This window comes from Anomaloglossus baeobatrachus, chromosome 1 (genome assembly GCF_048569485.1).
Source record: "Anomaloglossus baeobatrachus isolate aAnoBae1 chromosome 1, aAnoBae1.hap1, whole genome shotgun sequence".
Taxonomy (NCBI): Eukaryota; Metazoa; Chordata; class Amphibia; order Anura; family Aromobatidae; genus Anomaloglossus; species Anomaloglossus baeobatrachus.
Genome location: NC_134353.1, coordinates 756,840,961 through 756,864,369, shown reverse-complemented (window position 1 = coordinate 756,864,369; position 23,409 = coordinate 756,840,961).

The window sequence follows — 23,409 nt, the reverse complement described above, 5'->3', positions numbered from 1 at the left end:
TTATATTGGAAAGTGAAGCTATATGTTATAAGTAGCAATAAGGTTTATGATTACAGTAAGGCTATTGCGCATGTTGAGTAGTGTCCATGCTGAAAACTCTGCAGCGATTTGGCAGTACATGTGCGCTTCAAATCGCTGCAGAAACACTGCGTAATGGATGCAATGTGTCTGCAGAATAGATGCCGAATTAATGCGCTCTGGATGCTGCTTCTCCCATAGACAGAGTGGGAGCAGCATCCAAAGCGCACAAAATAAGTGACATGCTGCTTTATTGAGCGCAGCAATTTGGATCAAAATTTCAGCATGCAAATCGCTGCACTCTCAAACGCAACGTGCGGATGGATTTTACACAATCTTCATAAATTGTGCTGGTGACGCAGGATGCATGCGTGTAACGCCTGCCTGGATACACAGACTCAGATGGGCTGTAAAGGGGAGGCTAGAGGGAAGCCACTCACCAAGTAGGACCCCCAGAACCCTGAAACCCTTTAACCCCTATACAGGGATTTGGAATTACACAGGACCCTGGAGATCACTACCTGTGGAAGGCTGCAGTCCGATGAGAGTAGTAGTCAGGCAGGGTCAAACCAGAAATTGCGGAACAGGGACAGAACCAGCAGGCAGTGACGTAGTCAGCAAACGTAGCAGAGGTCAGATCCGGGTCGAGCAGCAAGGTACAAAAACAGTAGGCAGAAGGGTAGTCAAAAACACGCAAAAGTCAACACAGGAATCACCAACAGAATAGGACGTAACAGGAGCCAGGAAAATCAGAACTATATCTGGCAGTGATCATGAGACAGGTGGGGAAATAAGAAGGGTGTGGTGTCTTCCCATTGGCTGTAGCTGAATGCTGGCAACTTCAGCTGGAAGACACATGCCACGCACAGTCAGCCAGTGGTACTGCAGATCCCAAGCTAACCCAACCCAGTGGATGATAGGACCCTGCGCCCACTGGTGCCGCTGGAATTGACTTCTCTCCCATCACCAGCACCATCCACGGCAGGAAAACGGCGTCGCCTGGCGATCGGAGCAGAAGTCACTGGAGCAGACTCCGGCGGTGACGTAACAATGCGTTTACGTTCCAGTGCAATATGCAGCGTAAACGCATGAAATTATGCAACGTGCGCACATAGCCTAAGAGACATACCCTGGAATAGGACCCACTCTAAGGCCTCTTTCACACGTCCGTGTCTCCGGCACGTGTTTGGTCCATTTCCTCACGTACCGGAGACACGGGCACACGTAGACCCATTTAAATCAATGGGTCTGTGCTCACGTATTCTGCCATGGACCATGTGTACGTGTGGAGCATACGTGTGCCCGTGTGCTCCACACGTAGACATGTCCGTTTTTCTCCGGCATCACGGGTGTCACATGGAATGCAAACGGACCAAACGGAGATGTTCCGTGTGACACGCGCCGGAGAAAACACACGTGTCTGAGAAAAACTAAAAAAACTTTACTCACCTTCTCCAGCACTGCTGTCTCTGCGTTGCTGTCACTTGCGTCTGACCACCGCTCATTATACTCATTGCATATTCACTTAACTGCGGCCGGAAGCAGCAGCAGTGGGGAGTCGGCAGGACCTGAGACCGAAGATCAGCACCACGGACAGCGAAGCCAGGGACAGGTGAGTAGAAAGTTCCCGTTCTCCATGTGTTATCACGGACAACACACGGAGAACACACATGTGCCATAAACACGGCTCACGGAGGGCAAACCGCACCTTTGACACGTCCGTGAAAAACGTGCATGGTTTTTCATGGACGTGTGAAAGAGGCCTAATGCAAATGTTGTCAGAAGTCTTATATCTGAGGAAGGAAATAAAGAATATACACTCCATAACTAATCAAGTATCACCCCCAATTATGTACTAATAAAGCAGCAAAGAATGATGGCCCCCACAGTCCAGTATACAGTATGATGGCCTCCACAGCTTGTAACATAGTATGATGGCTTCCTTAGCCTGACATACAGTATAATGCCCTAAAAAGGCCCCCAGATAGTTTTTGGCCACCACATAGAATGGCAGCCCCCACAAAGCCCCACAAAGCAAGATGACCTCCATAGTCTTGTCATAGTATTATGGCCCCATACAGTATGATGCCCCCCAGAAAAAAGGGCCATCACATCTTTAGTATTAAATTAATACAAATACACTGTGCCTAGTAAACAAGCATATATATGCTATATATATATATATATATATATATATATATGTAACATATGTCTTTCCTTTTTGTATTGAATTACTAAAATAAATTACCTTTTCGATGATATTCTAATTTATTGAGATGCACTATATATATATATATATATATATATATATATATAGTGAGGTAGCAACCACCAATGTTGTGGATGGTCGCAGTGGAGAAGGATCCCCCTGTGATATTGAACTGAAGGTGTGACTGTGGGACCTGTAGTTCCACAGAACTTGGGTTGTAATTAAAAGTTATGTTCCCTTTAAACTGTGACCAGTGTGATGGACAGGGCTGGAGAATCACATACCTCCACACCTGTGGGTGTATCCAGTTGGGTTTAAGAGACTGTTTGGTTTTAGAGACAGGGGGAATCCTGAGAGTGCTGCACATGAAGGATGTGTGCTGGAGATCTCAGTCTGTGTGAAGACTGAAGAGAGACATTTGGAAATCAGTCCAGGTGAGGACTGGGGAAACTACTGCAGCCTGGCTGGAGAGGGCTGGAGGCTGCAGGAAGCAACCACAGAAACCCCCGGGTTGCGGTAAGCAACGTTTACATATGGTGGAGAATGCGGACAGCAATCCAGGCAGCACGTCTAGCAGCTGCAAAGGTTTTTTTTTTTTTCCTGCTGTCTACACACTGCAAGGAAGTGTTGCTGGTGGATCGGCGGGTCCACGAAAACAATTTTCGAAGCTGTTTGCAGTGGATCGGCGGGTCCACGAACGTTGACGACGCACTCAAGTGGCTTGCTGTGGATCAGCGGGTCCACGAAGGTCCGTGGGAGCTGAGCGGCCATGACTGGAGCAGCTTGTGTGGATGAGCTACTGTTAAAGTACCTAGTGCGGGTTGGTGAGCAGTGACTGCAGGAGACCGGCAGCCAGGAGGTACAGGAGCATGAGCTGCAGTGGCGACAGGAGTCGCTGGCAGAGCATCTGGACTTGGTGGCGCTGGACAAGTGGGTACAGTCCCTTGTGTGGCCAGTGCACACACACAGGGGGCTCAGAAGGATACCTGTGGCACCGAGGTACTGTGTGGTTTGAAACATGCGTTTTCCATGGAAAGGCCATGGAATGTACCCTCTCGGGACTGGGTTGCCCAAAAGAGGGTGGAATCCCATGAAGGGGTGGTTGCCCAAAAGGGGGTGGAGCATCCCATAGACAAGGGCGCAGTGGCGCAGATGGACAGTAATCAAGCACAAGGGTGTTCATGCTGCAGGTGTCCTGTCTGCAGTGTAGACCACCCATATGACGATAGGCCACGTCTGTGTACCGTGGAAGGGGATGGAGAATCCGTAACTGGACTCGTAGACTCACGGAGTTTGGTGACCCTGGTGAGGGCCACAACTAATGTCTACCTTATTCCTGGAAAGAAGTTCCACGCCAACTGCACCCACAATAATGATAAAGAATACCCAATGTCCAGCGTGGTCATTAAGACAGACAGGGACATTGGTTCTCATGATGTTGGTGCAGTTTCAGATTTACAGCACCCAATTATTATAGGTTGGGACTCTAAATTATTTGTGGACTTGTGGAAGCAGGGGGAAGTGTCCGGGTGCTTGTGTAAGAGCCGGAGCGGTAAAAAGGAAGCTCTACCACAGCGGGAAGTTAAAAAGAGTCCTTGTGGGGTTGTTATGTGTGGTAAGGTGAAGATAGCACCCCCTAAAGTTGACTGTCCTAAGTTAGGGGGGAGCAAAGAAAAAGGTGGACATGCCCAACTTAGTGACATGATGGATAAGAAAATAAATGACAATATGACCGTTAGTGACGGGGGAGCTCCAGAAAAGGGAGCCAACACCTGGTTAGGTGGGAACACGTTAGTCCAGGACACCAGGGCGAGTGACGACTCCAGTAAAGACACTGACTCTACTAAAGTGACAAACAAGTACAGTGACGTACTGATGAGCAAAGAGGGGAAAACCTCCTCCTGTCGCTGAAGGCGCAACAGGCGTAGAGAGGCGGAGCAAGCTACAACCTCTGAAAATATGGTCCAGGTAGAGACAGTGTCATATATTTCTGCCCAAAGTGTGGATTCCCTTCCAGAATCTGAGTGTGCAGAGAAGGTTGAGAAAGGCATGTTGCCAATAGCAACCGCTAATATAGTGTTGGACAGCAAAATCATGTAAAATAAAGATGAGTCTGAGCTAGAACTGACACATTGTAATGACAGAAATCAGCAGGGTGAAAATGCAGAAAAGGAGCTGACCAAAACAGTAGTGGTGATGTCCCCTATGATTTCCTGGTGTGAAGCTGATGGTCTGTTGAGTGAGAACACTATAGGAGAAGAAATCCTGGAGGCTGTTGGTGGAGGAAAAATCCACAAAGGTCATGGTGAGCAGACCAGTGATCCACCCAGTGCTGGGGTGAATAATAGTGCAAACGGCACAAAAGCTGTTGTAGACTCCAGAGAATCTGAGGTTGAAGGGATAGAGTGCAAGAAAGCCTCTGAAGTTGCAGAGAATCAAGAGGTAATTGAGGGAGATGCTGCAGAGTCCCAAGAGATGGCTGAAGCTGCAGAAGTTGAGAGAACCCTTAAAGCAGGGAAATCTAGCTCAGAAGTCTCATCAGCAGCTGAGCGCTTAACTGAACTTACCGGTAAGACCAAGATGGAGGCCATAAAGATGGACTTGGTTCAGAAGATTGAGAATCTTGAGGTCAAAGATGAGGAAAAATTCAAAGGCTCTGTGGCTTTGGAAAAACCTGAGGAAAATGCAATTCCAAAGGTGGAGCCTGTGATAAGAAAAGAGGATGGATGTGGAAGACCCAAGGAACGGTCCGATGGCCTTACAGGTAAAAAAATTCGGCCAGTCTTTACGTGCATGGTAGAAGTCCCTGCAGACTTAAGAAAAGCCTGTGCCAGTGAGGCGGTACATGAAAAATTCAAGACGGCCATAGGAGCCTATAAAGTGTACTTTGCCCCAGAGTCTTGTCGGTTGGTGGTGTGCTCTGTAAGTGATGTCACAAAGAAGCGGGTGGCTATCCTGAGTGGCATGCACCTACAGTGTCTTCGCTCAAAGTGGCTCATCTCTACAAAGATGGAAAAAGACACCAGACGATTGGTGCATATGAAGCAGCTCACCACAGCGTTTCAGGAAGTGGTGGTTGTGAAGAAACCATTAATTGGGCTTGCAATAAGAGCGCTGAGAAGTAACATTCAGCAAGCCAGAAAGGTTCCAGGTATTACAGCTATTGAAGTGGAAAAAACAGTGGAACATTTCGAATCTTTGGGAAAACTGCAGAAGCAGTCAAGACAGCTCGAAGGTTGTTGGAGTTTGTGGAGGAGGTCACACAAGTGCCCAGAGAACTGATTAAGAAGCTGATTGGAAGAAATGGAAGAGTCATGCAGGAGATGGTTGACAAGTCCGGTGTGACGAGAGTAAGAATTGATATTCATAATGAAGCCAAGATACTCTGTGAAGTTGGTATGGTTCCATGTGTCATTGTGGGAACAAAGGAGTGTGTTGAAAATGTACGAGTCCTCCTAGAGTACCGCCTGGGTTACCTGAAAGAACTAAGGCAGTTGAACCTAAAAAGGCAGAATATTGCAGAACAACTCCATCAAGTGGGTATGAGGTGGAGACCGCTTTCAGGCTGGGGCCAGGAGAAGGTTTGCCCACCTGATAAAGGTGTTGCTTCAGTTGGCACAGAAAGTAGGTCCTATAATGAAAGGAACCAAGGTCATTGAAGACCTAACTACACTTTGGGCTATAGCATAGACTCTGAATGGTCCAAGTCCTCTACTCTAAACTCCAAAGGAATGGATGAAGGGAGTGATGTATCTACAGCGAAGGATAGTCTTGAGAGAACACACCAACAGAGCGATGACAACCGAAGATGCCATGGCAGAACAAGCCATAGTAAATCTGCAAAAAGAGAATGCAGACGGTCTAGATATAGCAGATCGTCTATCCGCTCAGTGCTGAGGTGCCCAGACAGTAGCCCTTCTAGTGGATTAGATAGCTCGGAGTCAGACCAGACAGTAGTTTTGACGGGAAGAGACTTTCGCTACTACACTAGCCGTTGGAGACATTCATGGAGAGATAGGTCTGACCGGGGGGCGTATCTGACAAGGGGGTTGACTGAGACGAGTGTGGTGACAATGACCGACTTTATGTCAGGAGCTAAAGCTCAAAGTTATCAGAGAGGGCCCTCTCGACTTGTAGGGCAAGGTAACACTAATGCCCTGTCTCAGGGCCCCTGTGGGTTATCAAATGTTCAACCCTACAAGTTTGAACAGAAGGGGGGGATATGTGAGGTAGCGACCACCAATGTTGTGGATGGTTGCAGTGGAGAAGGATCCCCCTGTGATATTGAACTGAAGGTGTGACTGTGGGACCTGTAGTTCCACAGAACTTGGGTTGTAATTAAAAGTTAGGTTCCCTTTAAACTGTGACCAGTGTGATGGACAGGGCTGGAGAATCACATACCTCCACCTGTGGGTGTATCCAGTTGGGTTTAAGAGACTGTTTGGTTTTAGAGACAGGGGGAAGCCTGAGAGTGCTGCACATGGAGGATGTGTGCTGGAGATCTGAGTCTGTGTGAAGACTGAAGAGAGACGTTTGGAAATCAGTCCAGGTGAGGACTGGGGAAAATACTGCAGCCTGGCTGGAGAGGGCTGGAGGCTGCAGGAAGCAACCACAGTGCTTGTGTTCGCTGGCTGGAGCCAGAGTGTGGAGAATCAACTATGGACATTTAATTGGACTGGAAGCCCATGGTATGTGGATGTTATATTTTCCTTTAAGCCAGGAGAGGCTTTGTTACATTTTGTTTAGCAGTTTATGTTGAGTCTAATAAATAAACTGCTGCGTTTTATAAGAGACGGTGATACCTATGCTGTCTAAGGTGCCTAGCACCGCTGCAAGCGAGTGAAACCCCCGGGTTGCGGTAAGCAACGTTTACATATGGTGGAGAATGCGGGCAGCAATCCAGGCAACACATCTAGCAGCTGCAAAGGTTTTTTTTTTTTTTCCTGCTGTCTACACACTGCAAGGAAGTGTTGCCGGTGGATCGGCGGGTCCATGAAAACAATTTTCGAAGCTGTTTGCAGTGGATCGGCGGGTCCACGAAGGTCCGTGGGAGCTGAGCGGCCATGACTGGAGCAGCTTGTGTGGAGGAGCTACTGTTAAAGTACCTAGTGTGGGTTGGTGAGCAGCGACTGCAGGAGACCGGCCGCCAGGAGGTACAGCAGCATGAGCTGCAGCGGCGACAGGAGTCGCTGGCAGAGCGTCTGGACTTGGTGGCGCTGGACAAGTGGGTACAGTCCCTTGTGGGGCCAGTGCACACACAGGGGACTCAGAAGGATACCTGGGGCACCGAGGTACTGCGTGGTTTGGGACATGCGTTTTCCATGGAAAGGCCATGGAATGTACCCTCTCGGGACTGGGTGTCCTAAAAGAGGGTGGAATCCCATGAAGGGGTGGTTGCCCAAAAGGGGGTGGAGCATCCCATAGACAAGGGCGCAGTGGCGCAGATGGACAGTAATCAAGCACAAGGGTGTTCATGCTGCAGGTGTCCTGTCTGCAGTGTATACCACGTATCTGACGATAGGCCACGTCTGTGTACCGTGGAAGTGGATGGAGAATCCGTAACTGGACTCGTAGACTCACGGAGTTTGGTGACCCTGGTGAGGGCCACAACTAATGTCTACCTGATTCCTGGAAAGAAGTTCCACGCCAACTTCACCCACAATAATGATAAAGAATACCCAATGTCCAGCGTGGTCATTAAGACAGACAGGGACATTGGTTCTCATGATGTTGGTGTAGTTTACAATATATATATATATATATATATATATATATATATATATATATATATATATATATATATACATATATAAATATAAAAAAGTGCATCTCAATAAATTAGAATATCATCAAAAAGTTAATTTATTTTAGTAATTCAGTACAAAAATGGAAATACATATATTACATAGAGTCATTACAAACAGAGTGATCGTTTTCAAGTGTTTATTTCTGTTAATGTTGTTAATTAGATCTCCAGCTAGACACCAGTCACTCCATTCATCCCTTATTTTGAATTCCACTTCAGCGTGCTTGAACCATTCAGCATTCGCACCATAGCCTACTGTGTAATTGGGTCCTCCATAACCTTAGCTCCTTCCACTGTAGAGCCTGCTTCCTCTGACTTATGAGGCAACATATTTATCAGGTAGACCACACTTCTTGAAGAAGTTGCTGCACAATATTCCATCCTTTCAAGCTTAACTGCTCTACTACTTCCAGGGATGTAATATGAATATGATATTCTAGAGGAACCTGTACAATTCCAACCCTTTCCCTCGATACTGTCACAACAAATAAAACCATACCATATCCACTGGGTGCTTTGGCTTTATTAGAATCTTCAACACTTACACTCACAAGTCCAGCTTTATTCATAAAGTCCCGCATGACTTTTCCATTCTTTCCACCAATGTTTCTGATAAGATCTCTGGGTACTTAGATGAAGTCTTCCACAAATTTCTCTAAACTTTAAGCTCTCTTCACTAGTTCCGCACTCTCTCCATCAATTCAAAATGTTCCCTTATCTTCTTCGAATTTGATAACTGTGATACCTGCGATTTTTCTGGCTTGCTTTACATTACTTTCTAGTGTAAATATTGCGCGAGTCCTATTTTATCTCTTCTATCTACAAGCTCTTTGTTAGATGCTGCGGTCAGCTGCTTCATATGCTCTAAGTGTCTGGTGGCTGCTTCAAGTTTTTCATACACTGTCTCACTGGCACAAACTTCTCTCAAAACGTCAGGAACATCTTTCACGACTCTCTTTTAGAAAGCAAAAAAGGCAACTCCCCCATCACATCTTCCATGTTGGGACTGAAATGGGATACAGAACAGATTGCTTCTCCTTCATTGCCATTGTTGAGTTGCTTGGGTCTTCTGAAGCCATCTTTCAGTTTTTATCACTCTGTAGCTAAATGCACCTGAGCGCAATCCAACTACTATTCTACAAGCTGGATAAAATGGTTTAATGCAGGCACATCCCCTTTGGCTTTCTCACACAGCTCCCGTTCAATGAAAAGCTCGCTTTGCAGCACCCCATGCTCTGTCTCCAGCATTGTTGACCTGCTGCTGAAGAGTCTGGACCTCTGGTTTCTCAGTCTGTTGGGCAGTCAATCTCTATGTCTTTTTGCTTTTTCTTATCAGCAGGTTCAGTATATGTCTCTGTCTCTGGCATAGGGAGAACAATTTACCCTTTTTACTCGGCTCTACTTTAATGCACTTTCCAATACACCCAGGTCATGGAACTTCATACCTTTGGCTGTTTTAATGACCACTCTAGACAGCGGATATTCTTTAACGTATGAGTTTCCCATTGAATTTCCTTTATACTAGGTATGTGAATTAAGCTGGTCCGTGCGTCCAACCTGCTTAATTCAAGTACCAAGCACTTTAGTGCTCACTCATCCCTATTGGTCTATGATAGTCTTTTTTAATTGAGTGATGAGTGTACCAGGGGCTGGCAAATTTGGCATCGGGCAATCACAAAGCAGTTGCCCATATGTTGCGGCAGCCCACCTTTAGCAAGCTTTTGTCTGGCTGCTAGATTAAAGAAGCAGAGGTAAAAGGCTTTCAAAATTATGATGGCAGCTACATAGATACGGGAACAGAATGGAGCTTGCTATATAGATACAGGAACAGAATAGAGCTTACTGCATAGATACAGGAACAGAACCGAGCTAACTGCATAGATGCAGGAATAGAATGGAGCTTACTGCATAGATACAGGAACAGAACGGAGCTTACTGCATAGATATAGGAACAGAATGGATCTTATTGCATAGATGCAGCAAGAGAACGGAGTTTACTACATAGATACCCAAAAAAAACGGAGCTTACTGCATAGATACACGAGAAGAACAGAGCTTAGTGCATAGATACAGGAACAGAATGGAGCTTACTGCATAGATACTGGAGCAGAGTGGAGTTTACTTCATACATACAGTGACAGAACAGAGCTTACTACATAGATACAGGCACATAACAGAGCTTACTACATAGATACAGGAACAGAATTGAGCTTACTGCATAGATACTGGTACATAATAAAGCTTACTGCATAGATACAGGAACAGAACAGATCTTACCACACAGATGCAGGAACAGAATGGAGCTTACTGTATAGGCACAGGAATATAATGGAGGATAATGCATAGATACAGAAACAAATCAGAGCTTACTACATAGATGCAGGAACAGAACGGAGCTTATTGCATAGAAACAGAACAGAGCTTACTGCATAACAACAGGAACGAAATGGAGCTTACTGCGTAGATACATGAACAGGACAGAGCTTACTACATGGATACAGGAACAGATCAGAGCTTACTACTAGAGATGAGGGAACCCGTGGAAGTTTATTTCAGCAGGTTCAGCTGGACTTTAGATAAAATTTGATTTGGTACCCAGATGTGACCTGAAGACTAATGGAAGTCACTAATTGGGCAGTTTGGGTCTACACTCATATGCAGCCAGTCATAAACAAAACACTTCAGGGGGATGGTGGACAGGGTTTTTCCTTTTTTTTGTGCACACAACATCCGATCATACAGTTGTTACCCCCAGTGCGAGCTGTCTAAAACACTGCAAGCGGCTTGCATTGTGTTGAGCACAGAGCGTACCCAAACACAGTGATGCTCACACAAGGGGTTTGCATACATAAAGCACCCAAACTCTGAATCCGAACTTTGTTGTTTTTGTTTTTTTAAAGTCAGTGTTTGGTACAAACACTAAACCTCCAGTTCACACATCTCTACTTACTACATAGATACAGGAACAGAACACAGGTTACAGGATAGATGCAGAAACAGAATAGAGTTTACTGCATAGACACAAGACCATAACTGTGCTTACTACTTAGATACAAGAACAAAACAGAGCCTACTACATTGATACAGGAATAGAATGACACTAACTACATTGATTCATGAGCACACCCGAGCTTACATCATCGCTACATGAACAAAACTGAGTTTACTACATAGATATGGAAACAAAAGCAAGCTTACTACATAGATAGGGGAACAAAACCAAGCCTACTACATAGATGCAGGAACAGAACTGAGCTTACTATACAGTCAAAGTAATGATCTTACTACATAGATGCAAGAAAAGAACTGAGCTTACTATGTAGATAAGAAAACGGAACAGCATTTACTACATAGTTACAGGGAACAGAACGCAGCTTACTACATATATACAGAAACAGAACCAAGCTTATGAATAGATCCAGAAACTGATCCGAGCTTACTACATAGATATGGAACCAGAACTGAGCTTTCTACATAAATACGGAAACAGCTGAGCTTTCTGCATAGATACAAAAACAGAACAATATGTTGTCAGAATAAATGGTCTGTGGATTGGAAATTGCAAAATACTCTCATAGTTTTGCCTAATTCATCAACGAGCAGGTTGTGTTGACAAAAAACGAACACTATACTAAAGTTATATAGTGGGGCCCTTTTGCACACCACCTTTAAAAAAAAAAAGGACAGTTGTAAACTTTTTTTCACCTTCAAAAAGTATATTCTGCTTTTGTTTTAGGATTCAGATGTTTTCACACTCTCTGCACTCTTCACATCACTGCTCCTTCTGCAGTTTGCCTATTTACAATCAAGTGCCAACCTTTCTCTACTACTTTTCTCAATTGAAACAATGAAAGAAGCAGAAAAGTAAGCTAGTGTCACGTGATTGTCTCTATGCACATTGCATATGGAGCGGTAATGGGATGAGTGCAGAGAGTGTGAAAACAGCTGAACCCTAACAGTACATGACACAATAATAAGAATCAGAATGAAATTCTACATGTGTGCTTGACACCTCTTTAAAAGGAACATATCACATCAAGAAATGCTTTATCTACAGATATAGGAATAATCTGCAGGTAAGTAGTCACTAAAGCCTGGTTAACCAATGTACTGGAAAAGCACTGGCTACATATGGGCAGTGCAAAGAGCTGTTACAGTCAGCACTCATTACAAAGTGAGCATGCCGGCATTTTTGTCACATCTTTCAATGAGCCCAGACTCAGGCTGGCTTCATAGAACAACCAATATGACAGCAACACATGGCAACCCGCAAATGCGTCACTTGGGGCTGATGGAAGCTGGTGAGTTCATGCATCGGACAATATGCTATCTAATTGCAGCTGGCAGTGATTGACACAGGCATTTAAATACTTAAAACAGCAGCAATCAAGGTGAGCTCTGATCACTGCTGTCACAGGCAGATGTATCACAGTCATCATCTCCCTGGTATGGGGTGGGATAAGCTTCTGAACCCGCTCCATACAAGCACAGCCCTATGGTGACATAGTTGCTAGGTAAAGTTTGGGCTTTTTACCAGACACCTGGTGTCATGGGCTCAAATTCGAACTTAAACACAGACTTTTCACAGAAGTCTGTGTCTGAGACAAGAGTTCTGATGCTGTTTGGATGAATAAAGCTTGTTGAAAGGCATAAGCGCATCCAATCAACAAGCTTCCAGCATGGAAAAGATGCCTGGATGCAGCTGGGAATAATTTAAAAAAATTACCTCGGGTCTGCCCTATTTTTGATAATCAGCCAAGCGAGATGCAGCAATCAGATGTCTGTTTTACCTTGGATGGTTTTCAAAAATAGATCCCAAGCCATTTTAAAAAAATATTTATTTATAAATAAATACATTTTAAAAATATGGCATAGGGTCCCCCCTATTTCTTATAACCAGCCAAGGCAAAGCAGGCAGCTGGAGGCTGGAATTATCAGGCTGGGAAGACTGATGGTTATTTGACTCTTCCTAGCCTAAAAATAAAAGCCTGCAGAAGCCTCAGAGGTAGCGCATCCATTAGATGAGCCAATTATAGCGATTTACCCTGCTCTTCCTGATTATCATGGTGTGGTTGCAATCACGGTAGTATTTTGTGGGTTAATGCCAGCTGTGACAGAGCAAGGTGCACTGCTTGATGGCAATCACAAACAGACATGGCTGCACGCAATGCACTGTGCGGCTATGTTTGCTAGCAATGGTGCGGCTGGGTCGGCATGGAGCAGACATGGTGGCACAGTGCACTGTGTCTGGCTACGTCTGTTAAAGTGACGCCCTACAAAGCCACAGTCACATGGCAGCCCTGCACAGCTACTGGGTGAGGGGGCCAGGTTTGCCCCCCGACCCAGTCGGTCCCTGACTGTTCACTTGATAATTCAATAGCTATCTAAGCTCAACTGCATGTTTGAGTATTCACATGTGTTTAATAATAGCAGCAACAGTGTGTATAAGGTTTTTCGAAAGCTCATGCTTAAAAATAATCATCAGTTTGAGTTGACCAGTTTTGCAGTATTAAAATCTGCAGCATGTCCATTTATCCTGTGTCTGTTACTGTATATTCCATCCTTTGCAATGCAAGGTGTAAAATTGCTTACCGGTATCATTTTTACAATAATATACACTGTAGTAAATACAGCTGCAGATTTTTTAGCAGCATTTTATGGAAATGCATACAAAAACATGCCATTATAAAGCCAACCCATTGTATATCACTGAAAACTATTCTTTAATGTCTGGATTGTTACATTATACAGACTAATTGAAATAATTTATTTATCATTTAGCAAAGTCTCCTCAAATTTTACAAAATCATAGAAAATGTATTGTCATAGTAAAAAATAGACGAATATGAACTTCATTGTTTCATATCACTTTGCATATGTTTTAGTAGACATTCAGTTCAGAAGTATAGAACCTTCTGTTTGTAGCCTGTTTGTTTGCACAAAATATTGTAGTTGTAAAAACAAAAAAAACATGTGACTTGTCAATCAAGCAAATTGTGGGGAATTAAAAAAGTATAGAGAGTAGAAACACGTATAAAAATAAGATATAAAACTAAATTCACATCAGCCTTGTCCATTTATAGCTTTTTTTTATAACCCCCAAAATTATCAGGAAAGTATATGATGATGGATAACATTGATTTTCATTTTAATGCAAAATATATTAATATTGACTGCCGTGTATTGTGTTACTGAATATATTGTAAACCATACCTGAGTGAATAGAGATTATCTCTTGACATATTGTTAATCTTGTGTATCTCACTAGACCTGGCTCCAGTGCCGGACTTTGTATCTTACTTCTTCAGTAGCTAGCTCCCTCTGCTCTTGTGTGCGTTGGGTTACCACAGAACCTGACAAGCAACTTTCATGTCACTCTACTAGGGTGTTCTAGGCTGACACAAACAACAGCATGCCACCTTAGAATTGAGGCTTCTACAGTGTTGATGAAAATTAAATTAGTGGATGGAAATTGTAATATAGATTAGGAGCACAAGCAAAAACCTCATATAAGCAAGCTGAAAATCTAGGTTGGAAAGCTAGTGAATTATTATTATTAATAATAATAATTATTATTAATAATATTTATTTATAGAGCACCATTGATTCCATGGTGCTGTACATGAGAAAGGGTTACATACAGAATACATATACAAGTTACAATAGACAGACTGGTATGGAGGGAAAAGGACCCTGCCCTTGCAGGCTTACATTTTATAGGATAATGTTGAGGAAACAGTAGGTGGGGGGTGGTAAGGGGGCAGCTCTGGCGGTGGTTAGGTGGCAGCTCCAGAGTTGGTGAAACGGTGGGGGTCATTGGAGACTACAGTCCCTGACAGAAGTTCTGTCGCGTATCTATGTTATGTAAATAAAAGCTTATAACTAGAGTTGAGCGATGTTCAAGGTTCGCCAATTTTATGTTCGAGTGATTTTGGGGGGTGTTCGAGCTCGAGCTCGAACTCAAGCTTTTTGCTAAAAGCTCGACAGTTCGAGTTAGGTTCGAGAACAGTTCGAGCACCAAAAACATGGCTTTTCACAGTAAGGCTATGTGCAGACGTTGCTATTTGCTTGCGTCCTGCATCCCCAGCACAATCCCTCTCTCTTTCCTACTCACCGATCACGGGCGCCTCGCTGCACGTCTGTCACAGATCTGCGGTGTCTTTTCCTCTTTAGAAAATGGCTGCCGCTTCATTAGTCAATCAGTTATTCCGTGCTTTCCCCGCCCACCGGCGCCCATGATTGGTTGCAGTCAGTCAAGTTCCCAAGCTGAGTGACAGCTGTCTCACTGCAACCAATCACAGCCGCCGGCGGGCGGGTCTATATCGTGCAGTAAAATAAATAAATAAATAATAAAAAAAAAAATGTGGTTCCCCCATGTTTGATATTAGCCAGGATAAAGCCACACGGCTGGAGGCTGGTATTGTCAGGATGGAGAGCACCACGTTATCGGGAGCCCACCACCCTAACAATATCACCCAGCAGCCGCCCATAATCGCCGCATCCATTAAATGCGACAGTCCCGGGACTCCACCCAGCTCATCCTGAATTGCCCTGGTGCGGTGGCAATTCGGGTAATAATGAGTTTAATCATGCCAGGCGTCTCCCCGAGACACCTTCTATGATTAAACTGAAAGTGAAAGTAAAGAAACACACACAGTGAAAAATCCTTTATTTGGAATAAAAGACAAAAAAACACCTCATTTACCTCTTAATTAATCCCCAAATAACCCTCCAGGTCCGACGTAATCCACACGACACTGTCAGCTCGCCTACATGAAGCTGCGGCAGCACTGTATAACACGATCGCGCTGCATCAACTCCACGTAGCAATAAAGTGAATCGCGCTGTCAGCAGAGACTTCAGCAATGCAAAAGTCAAGATCACCAAATGAGCCTATCTTTATCATTAGAGGCAGTAGACTAGTGGATAGAGCGCTCTCCTAAGAACTTCAGGAGTTCTATTCCCGGTAAAGAATTTATTTATTTATTTCTTTTTTTTTAATTTTAAATTATAATTATATATTTATAATTATAATTGAATTTAATTATGCACTGAGGGGAAGAGTCGGACATCAGCTCTGAGCTGCGGCACACACCTCTAAAATCGGAGCAGTTCACGGAATGAGGCTGCATTGCTCGCTCTCTCCTCTCTCTCCTCTCTCTCTTCTCTCTCTTCTCTCTTTCTCTCTCTTTCTCTCTCTCTCTTTCTCTCTCTGTCTCCCAAGGAGAGGGAAGAAAGTGTTTCAGGGAGGGCTGAGAAAGCATACTACAGACAAGGAGAGGGAAGAAAGTGTTTCAGGGAGGGCAGAGAAAACATACTATGGACAAGAAGAGGGAAGAAAGTGTTTCAGGGAGGGCCGAGAAAACATACTATAGACAAGGAGAGGGGAGATAGTGTTTCAGGGAGGGCAGAGAAAACATACTATGAACAAGGAGAAGGAAGAAGGTGTCCTGCATCCCCAGCACAATCCCTCTCTCTTTCCTACTCACCGATCACGGGCGCCTCGCTGCACGTCTGTCACAGATCTGCGGTGTCTTTTCCTCTTTAGAAAATGGCTGCCGCTTCATTAGTCAATCAGTTATTCCGTGCTTTCCCCGCCCACCGGCGCCCATGATTGGTTGCAGTCAGTCAAGTTCCCAAGCTGAGTGACAGCTGTCTCACTGCAACCAATCACAGCCGCCGGCGGGCGGGTCTATATCGTGCAGTAAAATAAATAAATAAATAATAAAAAAAAAATGTGGTTCCCCCAGACAAGGAGAGGGAAGAAAGTGTTTCAGGGAGGGCAGAGAAAACATACTATGGACAAGAAGAGGGAAGAAAGTGTTTCAGGGAGGGCCGAGAAAACATACTATAGACAAGGAGAGGGGAGATAGTGTTTCAGGGAGGGCAGAGAAAACATACTATGAACAAGGAGAAGGAAGAAGGTGTTTAAGGGAGGGCTGAGAAAGCATACTACAGACAAGGAGAGGGAAGAAAGTGTTTCAGGGAGAGCAGAGAACACATACTATGGACAAGGAGAGGAAAGAAAGTGTTTCAGAGAGGGCAGAGAAAACATACTATATTATATTATAATTATTATTTATTTATAATTGGAATTTAATTTAATTATGCACTGAGGGGAGGAGCCTGACATCAGATGTGAGCCGCGGGACACACCTCTAAAATCGGAGCAGTTCACGGAATGAGGCTGCATTGCTCTCTCCTCTCTCTCTTCTCTCTCTCTTCTCTCTCTCTTTTTCTCTCTCCTCTCTCTCCTCTCTCTTCTCTCTTTCTCTCTCTCTCCCTCTCTTTCTCTCTCCTCCCTCTTCTCTCTCTCTTCTCTCTCTCTTCTCTCTCTCTCCTCTCTCTTTCTTCTCTCTCTCTCTCTCTCTCTCTCTCTCTCTCAGACCTAGCAATGATCAGCTGATGCGGTCACCTGACGTAATCAGCTGACACTATAAGACGAGCCGTGAGGCCGGCTTTTTACCGCCCGGCCGGCTAAACTATCGGCTGATGCTGTCGGACAGGAGTCTGCACTGAAGTATGTAGTTTGTTTTGGGTTTTTTTGCACTGATGCATCAGCTGATTGTTTAAAAGCTGTTTATACAATCAGCTGCTGTGTCATGTGATTCAGGCCCTTTAATCTGGCACATCATCTGATTGCTTTGCCTTCCAGCAAACCAATCAGATGATATTGGATCTGGATTGGACGGCGCGGGACCCTTGACCCAGGATTACTGAGGAGGGGGGTTCTTTATTTCAATAAAGATGGAGTCACTAATTGTGTTGTGTTTTATTTCTAATAAAAATATTTTTTTTTCTTTTTTTATCTGTACTAGAAATTCATGGTGGCCATGTCTAATAATGGTGTGACACCATGAATTTCGGGCATAGGGCCAGTTGATAATATACAGCTAGCCCTAACCCCATTATTACCCAGTGAGCCACCCATCACCAGGGCAGCTGGAAGAGTTGGATACAGCGCCAGAAGATGGCGTTTCTATGAAAGCGCCATTTTCTGGGGCAGCTGCGGACTGGAATTCGCAGCAGAGGTGCCCAGAAAGCTCGGGCTACCCTGAGCTGCGGATTCCAATCCCCAGCTTCCTAGTTGTTCCTGGCTGGACACAAAAATTGGGCGAAGCCCACATCATTTTTTTTTTATTATTTCATGAAATTCATGAAATAAAAAAAAAAGGGCTTCCCTATATTTTTGGTTCCCAGCCGGATACAAATAGGCAGCTGGGGGTTGGGGGCAGCCCATAGCTGCCTGCTGTACCTGGCTAGCATAGAAAAACATGGCGAAGCCCACATAATTTCCGGGGGGGGGCAAAAAACTCCTGCATGCAGTCCTGGATGGAGTATGCTGAGTATTGTAGTTCTGCAGCTGCTGTCTGTCTGTATGGAGAACAGCAGACAGCAGCTGCAGAACTATAAGGCTCAGCATACTCCATCCAAAACTGTATGCAGGAGTTTTTTGCTCACCAAAAAAGAAGACATGGGCTTCGCCATATTTTTGTATGCTAGCTAGGTACAGCAGGCAGGTACGGCTGCCCCCAACCTCCAGCTGCCTATTTGTACCTGGCTGGGAACTAAAAATATATTGAAGCCCTTTTTTTAATTATTTCATGAATTTCATGAAAAAAATTTAAAAAAAACCGACGTGAGCTTCGCCCCATTTTTGTGTCCAACCAGGTACAACTAGGCAGCTGGGGATTGGAATCCGCAACACAGGTTAGCCTGAGCTTTCTGGGCGCCTCTGCTGTGAATTACAGTCCTGGTGCTGTATCCAACTCATCCAGCAGCCCTGAAGCCGGGTGGCTCGCTGCGTAATAATGGGTTTATACTAGCTTTGTTTTACTAGCTTGTATTAAGTCAGAGATTCTTAATGTCAGGCAAGTTTGACCCGGCCATTAAGAATCTCCAATAAAGGGTTAAAAAAAACACACCACACAGAGCAAAAATACTTTAATAGAAATAAATACACAGACACATTAGTGACTCCATGTTTATTACTCCCTCTCATCCCTCCACGATCCATGGTCTTCTGTCTTCTTTCTCCTTCAACCCATGCAGCTCTGCTACATCAGACAGCACTGCATGGGGGAAGACGCTGCTTCCCGTGCAGTCTATATGCTCAGTGAGTGAGCAGCAGCTGCGTGCTGTAAGCAGTGACATCACCGCTGACAGGTTCATTGCTATAGCAATGGTAATCTCCGTCATTGACCATTGACCGGCTGTTGCAGCCGATGAATAACGGAACGGGGAAGCAGAACGGGGAGCCGACCATGTGCCAGAGCATCTCGCTGGTACACGGGGATGCACAAACGAGCACGGCGTACCAGAGAGATGCACTGACAGGACCTAGCAATGACGTCTAGCCATGTGACCAGTCTGTAGCCAATGAGATAATAGACACGTGACTGGTCACATGCTTTTTTGATGTCATCATAGGTCCTATCATCAGTGCTGGTTACCGGGAGGACGCAGCAATTATCGGAAGGAAAAGCGGCGGTAAACAGAGTGCAGGACGCGTCGAGGGGACAGGAAAGTTTTATGACAATGTTTATTAACTGTATGTGTACATTTATAATGTGTTTTTATGTGTTTGTGTTTGCCTGCCATTGGTTTCAATGGGACTCGAGAGGTTCATAGAGCCATTCGCCGAACCGAACACGAACGCGGCCTCCGTTCGACGAACCGAACCAAACTCGAGCCTCTAGAGGCTCGCACATCTCTACTTATAACCTGGCTTTAAAGTCATCCATTGGTTTTATAAATTACTCTTTTGAAATCTGAAATCCTGCTAAATTTGGTTTAGGTTATGAAAATAAAATTGCTGCAAAGCTGAAATATTGATCATCTAATGAAAACAGAAAGATCAGATTTTGGCAAGACAAAAATGTTGTCGCCTTGTCATATAATGTACCCAATCCTAGTTTACATCCTCACCTGTGCTCACTAGATGATCGGTTAATTAGTGGGTGTGTATAAAAAGAAACCCAGCACCCCAGACCTTCACTTGAACTGCAACTTGACCTCTGACAACATGCCAAAAATCCACCCTGTGACTAAAGCCTTGATTATTAAGAGGCTGAAGACCAGATCCACTGCAGAGGTGGCTGGCACCCTTAATATGTCTCAGCGTCAAGTACAAAGAATTAAAAAAAAGATTTGAAGAGGCTGGAGGTGTTTTTGACAAGCCCAGGTTCGGCAGACCCCCGCGAGACAACTGCTCAGGAGGAACGTTTGTTCATTAGAAAATCCAAAGCCAGCCCCTCTTCCACTGCAGCAGAGCTCCAACAGGCCTGATCACCTCAAGTCCCTGTCTCAACTAGAACAGTTTGTAGGTTTATGTCTCGAAATGGCCTCCATTGTCGAATCAGTGCCCAGAAGCCAGCACTAAACAAAAGGCAATTAAAAAAACGTGTAGCATTTGCTAAGTCCCACAGCCTGCTAAACAGATGGACGCTGGAAAAGTGGAAGAAGGTGGATTTCTCTGATGAATCTTCAGTTGAATTACACCACAGCCACCGCAAATACTGCAGGAGACCTACTGGAGCCCGTATGGATCCAAAATACACCCAGAAAACAGTTAAGTTTGGTGGTGAAAAGATAATGGTCTGGGGTTACATTCAGTATGGGGTGTGCAAAACATTTGCATGGTAGAAGGCAATATCAGTAGCCTAAAATATCAAGAAGTATTAGCTATCTCTTACATTCCCTATCATAAAAGGGGTCACATTCTGCAGCAGGATGGTGCTCTATCTCATACATCCATCTCTACAACAAAGTTACTCCTGGCAAAGAAGAGCAAGGTGCTCAAGGACTGGCCAGCCCAGTCACCAGACATGAACATCATTGAGCATTTTTGGGGAAGGATGAAAGAGGAAGCTTTTAAGACAAAACCAAAGAATCTAGATGAACTCTGGGAAGCATGTAAGACTGCATTCTTTGCTATTCCTGATGACTTCATCAATAAATTGTATGAATCATTGTTGAACCGTATGGATGCAGTCCTTCAAGCTCATGGAAGTCACACAAAATATTAAAAATGTCTCTAACAGCACCACAACTTCATTCACTAATGTTATGCAACATATCTTTGTATTAGAAGTTAATTATTTGTTTGAATTTCACATTAATTTGTGTGGGTGACAAACCTTTGTCTTGCCAAAATCTGACCTTTCTGTGTTCATTAAATGATCAATATTTCAGCTTTCCAGCAACTTTATTTTCATAACCTAAACCAAATTTGATAGGGTTTCAGTTTTCAAAAGAGTAATTTATAAAACCAATGGATGAATTTAAAGTCAGGTTATAAGCTTTTATTTACATAACATGGATAAGCGACAGAACTTCTGTCAGGGAGTGTATAGGCATTTCTGAACAGATGAGCTTTCAAGCTCCGTTTGAAGCTTGCAACTGTAGCATATAAACTGACGTGTTGAGGCAGAAAATTCCAGAGGACAAAGGATGCTCCGGAGAAGTCTTGGAGGTGGTTGGATGAGGAGTGAAAGAGTGAAGAGGAGAGAAGGAGATCTTCTAAGGACTGGAGATTACGTGTAGTAGTGTATCATAAAATTAGTTCGGAAATATACGTAGAAGACAGATATGGAGAACTTTGTAGGTCAGCGTTAGTAGTTTGCATTGGATGCAGAGGCGGACTGGGAGCCAATTGAGGCATGTGATAGAGTCAAACGTTCACCGACAACACTTGACTCAAGTTTTGCCATTTGCTGTGTCTGGGGTGGAGAGCTAATTTAACTATTTCTGCCTGCATGCAACAGTAACAAAATTTTGCTAAAACCAGGTCAAAAGACAAACTAATTTTCAAGAACCATGTTTATAAGCAATGGTGACTACATATTACAGAAAGCACAGGAAGTTGTCATTAAGCTCAAATATGATCCATGTGGCTAACAGACACTAATGGGTACTTTGCACGCTGTGACATTGCTAGCCGATGATAGTGTGAGGAAAGAGTTAACCTTTTTCACTGACTTAGAAAATAATAGAAATTCATTCTCCCTGGCAAGACCGAACCAGACTTATTTGCGTCATAAACTATGAGACCAACTTCAAGGACGCAGAATGTTTTGACTTAGAAATGACTGACAAACATCTTGTTATGAGAATGAGAGGCGGAATAGACTATTATGGGAGTATAAGTCATTATATTAATTTCTCTTGCTGGGAATATGCAATCCACGCCTTAATGAATGTAGATTAATGAATATGTATGTTGCATAGTTACGCCCTAATCAACTTTGTATAACTTTGTAATGTAAACAATACCAATACACTTTCTATTCGGAGCCGCACATCTCCAGTCTTATGTGTATAACGGCGTTCGCTTGTTTTCATTGAGACGGAGTAGCAGAGGGGGGGGGTCACTGGTACCCTCTCTGCATTCGGACATCGCTGGCAACAGCTGTGACCGTTAGGTCAACCTAACATTATCTGGCGCCCGAACAGGGACCCGTGTTTGTAATCCCAGGACGCAGTGGATTGTCTTGCCAAGCCGAGGAGGAGGTGACCAGACGTGGGGACCAGAAATACCTGGCCAGGTAAGAGTTGAACCTTATTCTTCTCTTTATGCTCCCCACATCTGATCTCCCCTCTCCTCAACGCGCAAAATGGTACACTGTGAGTAGATACTGGGTTATTGGCGGGTTTCTACTGAACTCTGAGAGAGCCTTGCCAGCTGATGTTTTCTGTGCTTTGTTTGGTTGTTTGCTTGTTTGTTTCTCTGTGTTTCTCTGCCTCTCCGTGTATCGCGTGTCTGCTCTCCTGTGCTTTGCTTCTGTGCTGTTTTCTTTGTTGGTTGTCATAGATCCCATACATCAGTGAGCGTTGAAAGGGAATAGTGTACCTGCTCTGTCCAATGGATGTGATATTCACTGCCCTAGTGTTAGTGGGAATAGCCCTGTTTGCCATTGCTATCGGATATAGAGTGTATCTCTGGTACAAGAAGGGTAACCCAGCGCCATTCAACATTCTCAGCCCCCTCTGAAGTTAGGACACCACCTTTCAGTAGGAATACACATCAAGAATCAGTCTTTGGGTATCTCCAGGAAAGGTGGTTCTAGACCTCACCTTAGGTAGGAATACAAAAGGAGTTAGTCTCTGAGTATCTCCAGGATAGGTAGGTTTAGTCCAAAGGACGTTCAAGGGTCTAAAAGCTGAAGAAGATAGAAGACGAAGAATGGGGCAAGGAATATCAAAAGACAGAAGAGCTGGATGCACCCTGCAACATCTCATTACGTGTTATCATGGCAAGAGGACAGCCAGTCAGTCCAAGGAAGTTTTCAAGACATTTGGATTGAAGGGGAAGGATCAATTGGACCCCAACAAATGGGATACAATAACAGCTACTAGAGCAGGAGTGATAGCAGAT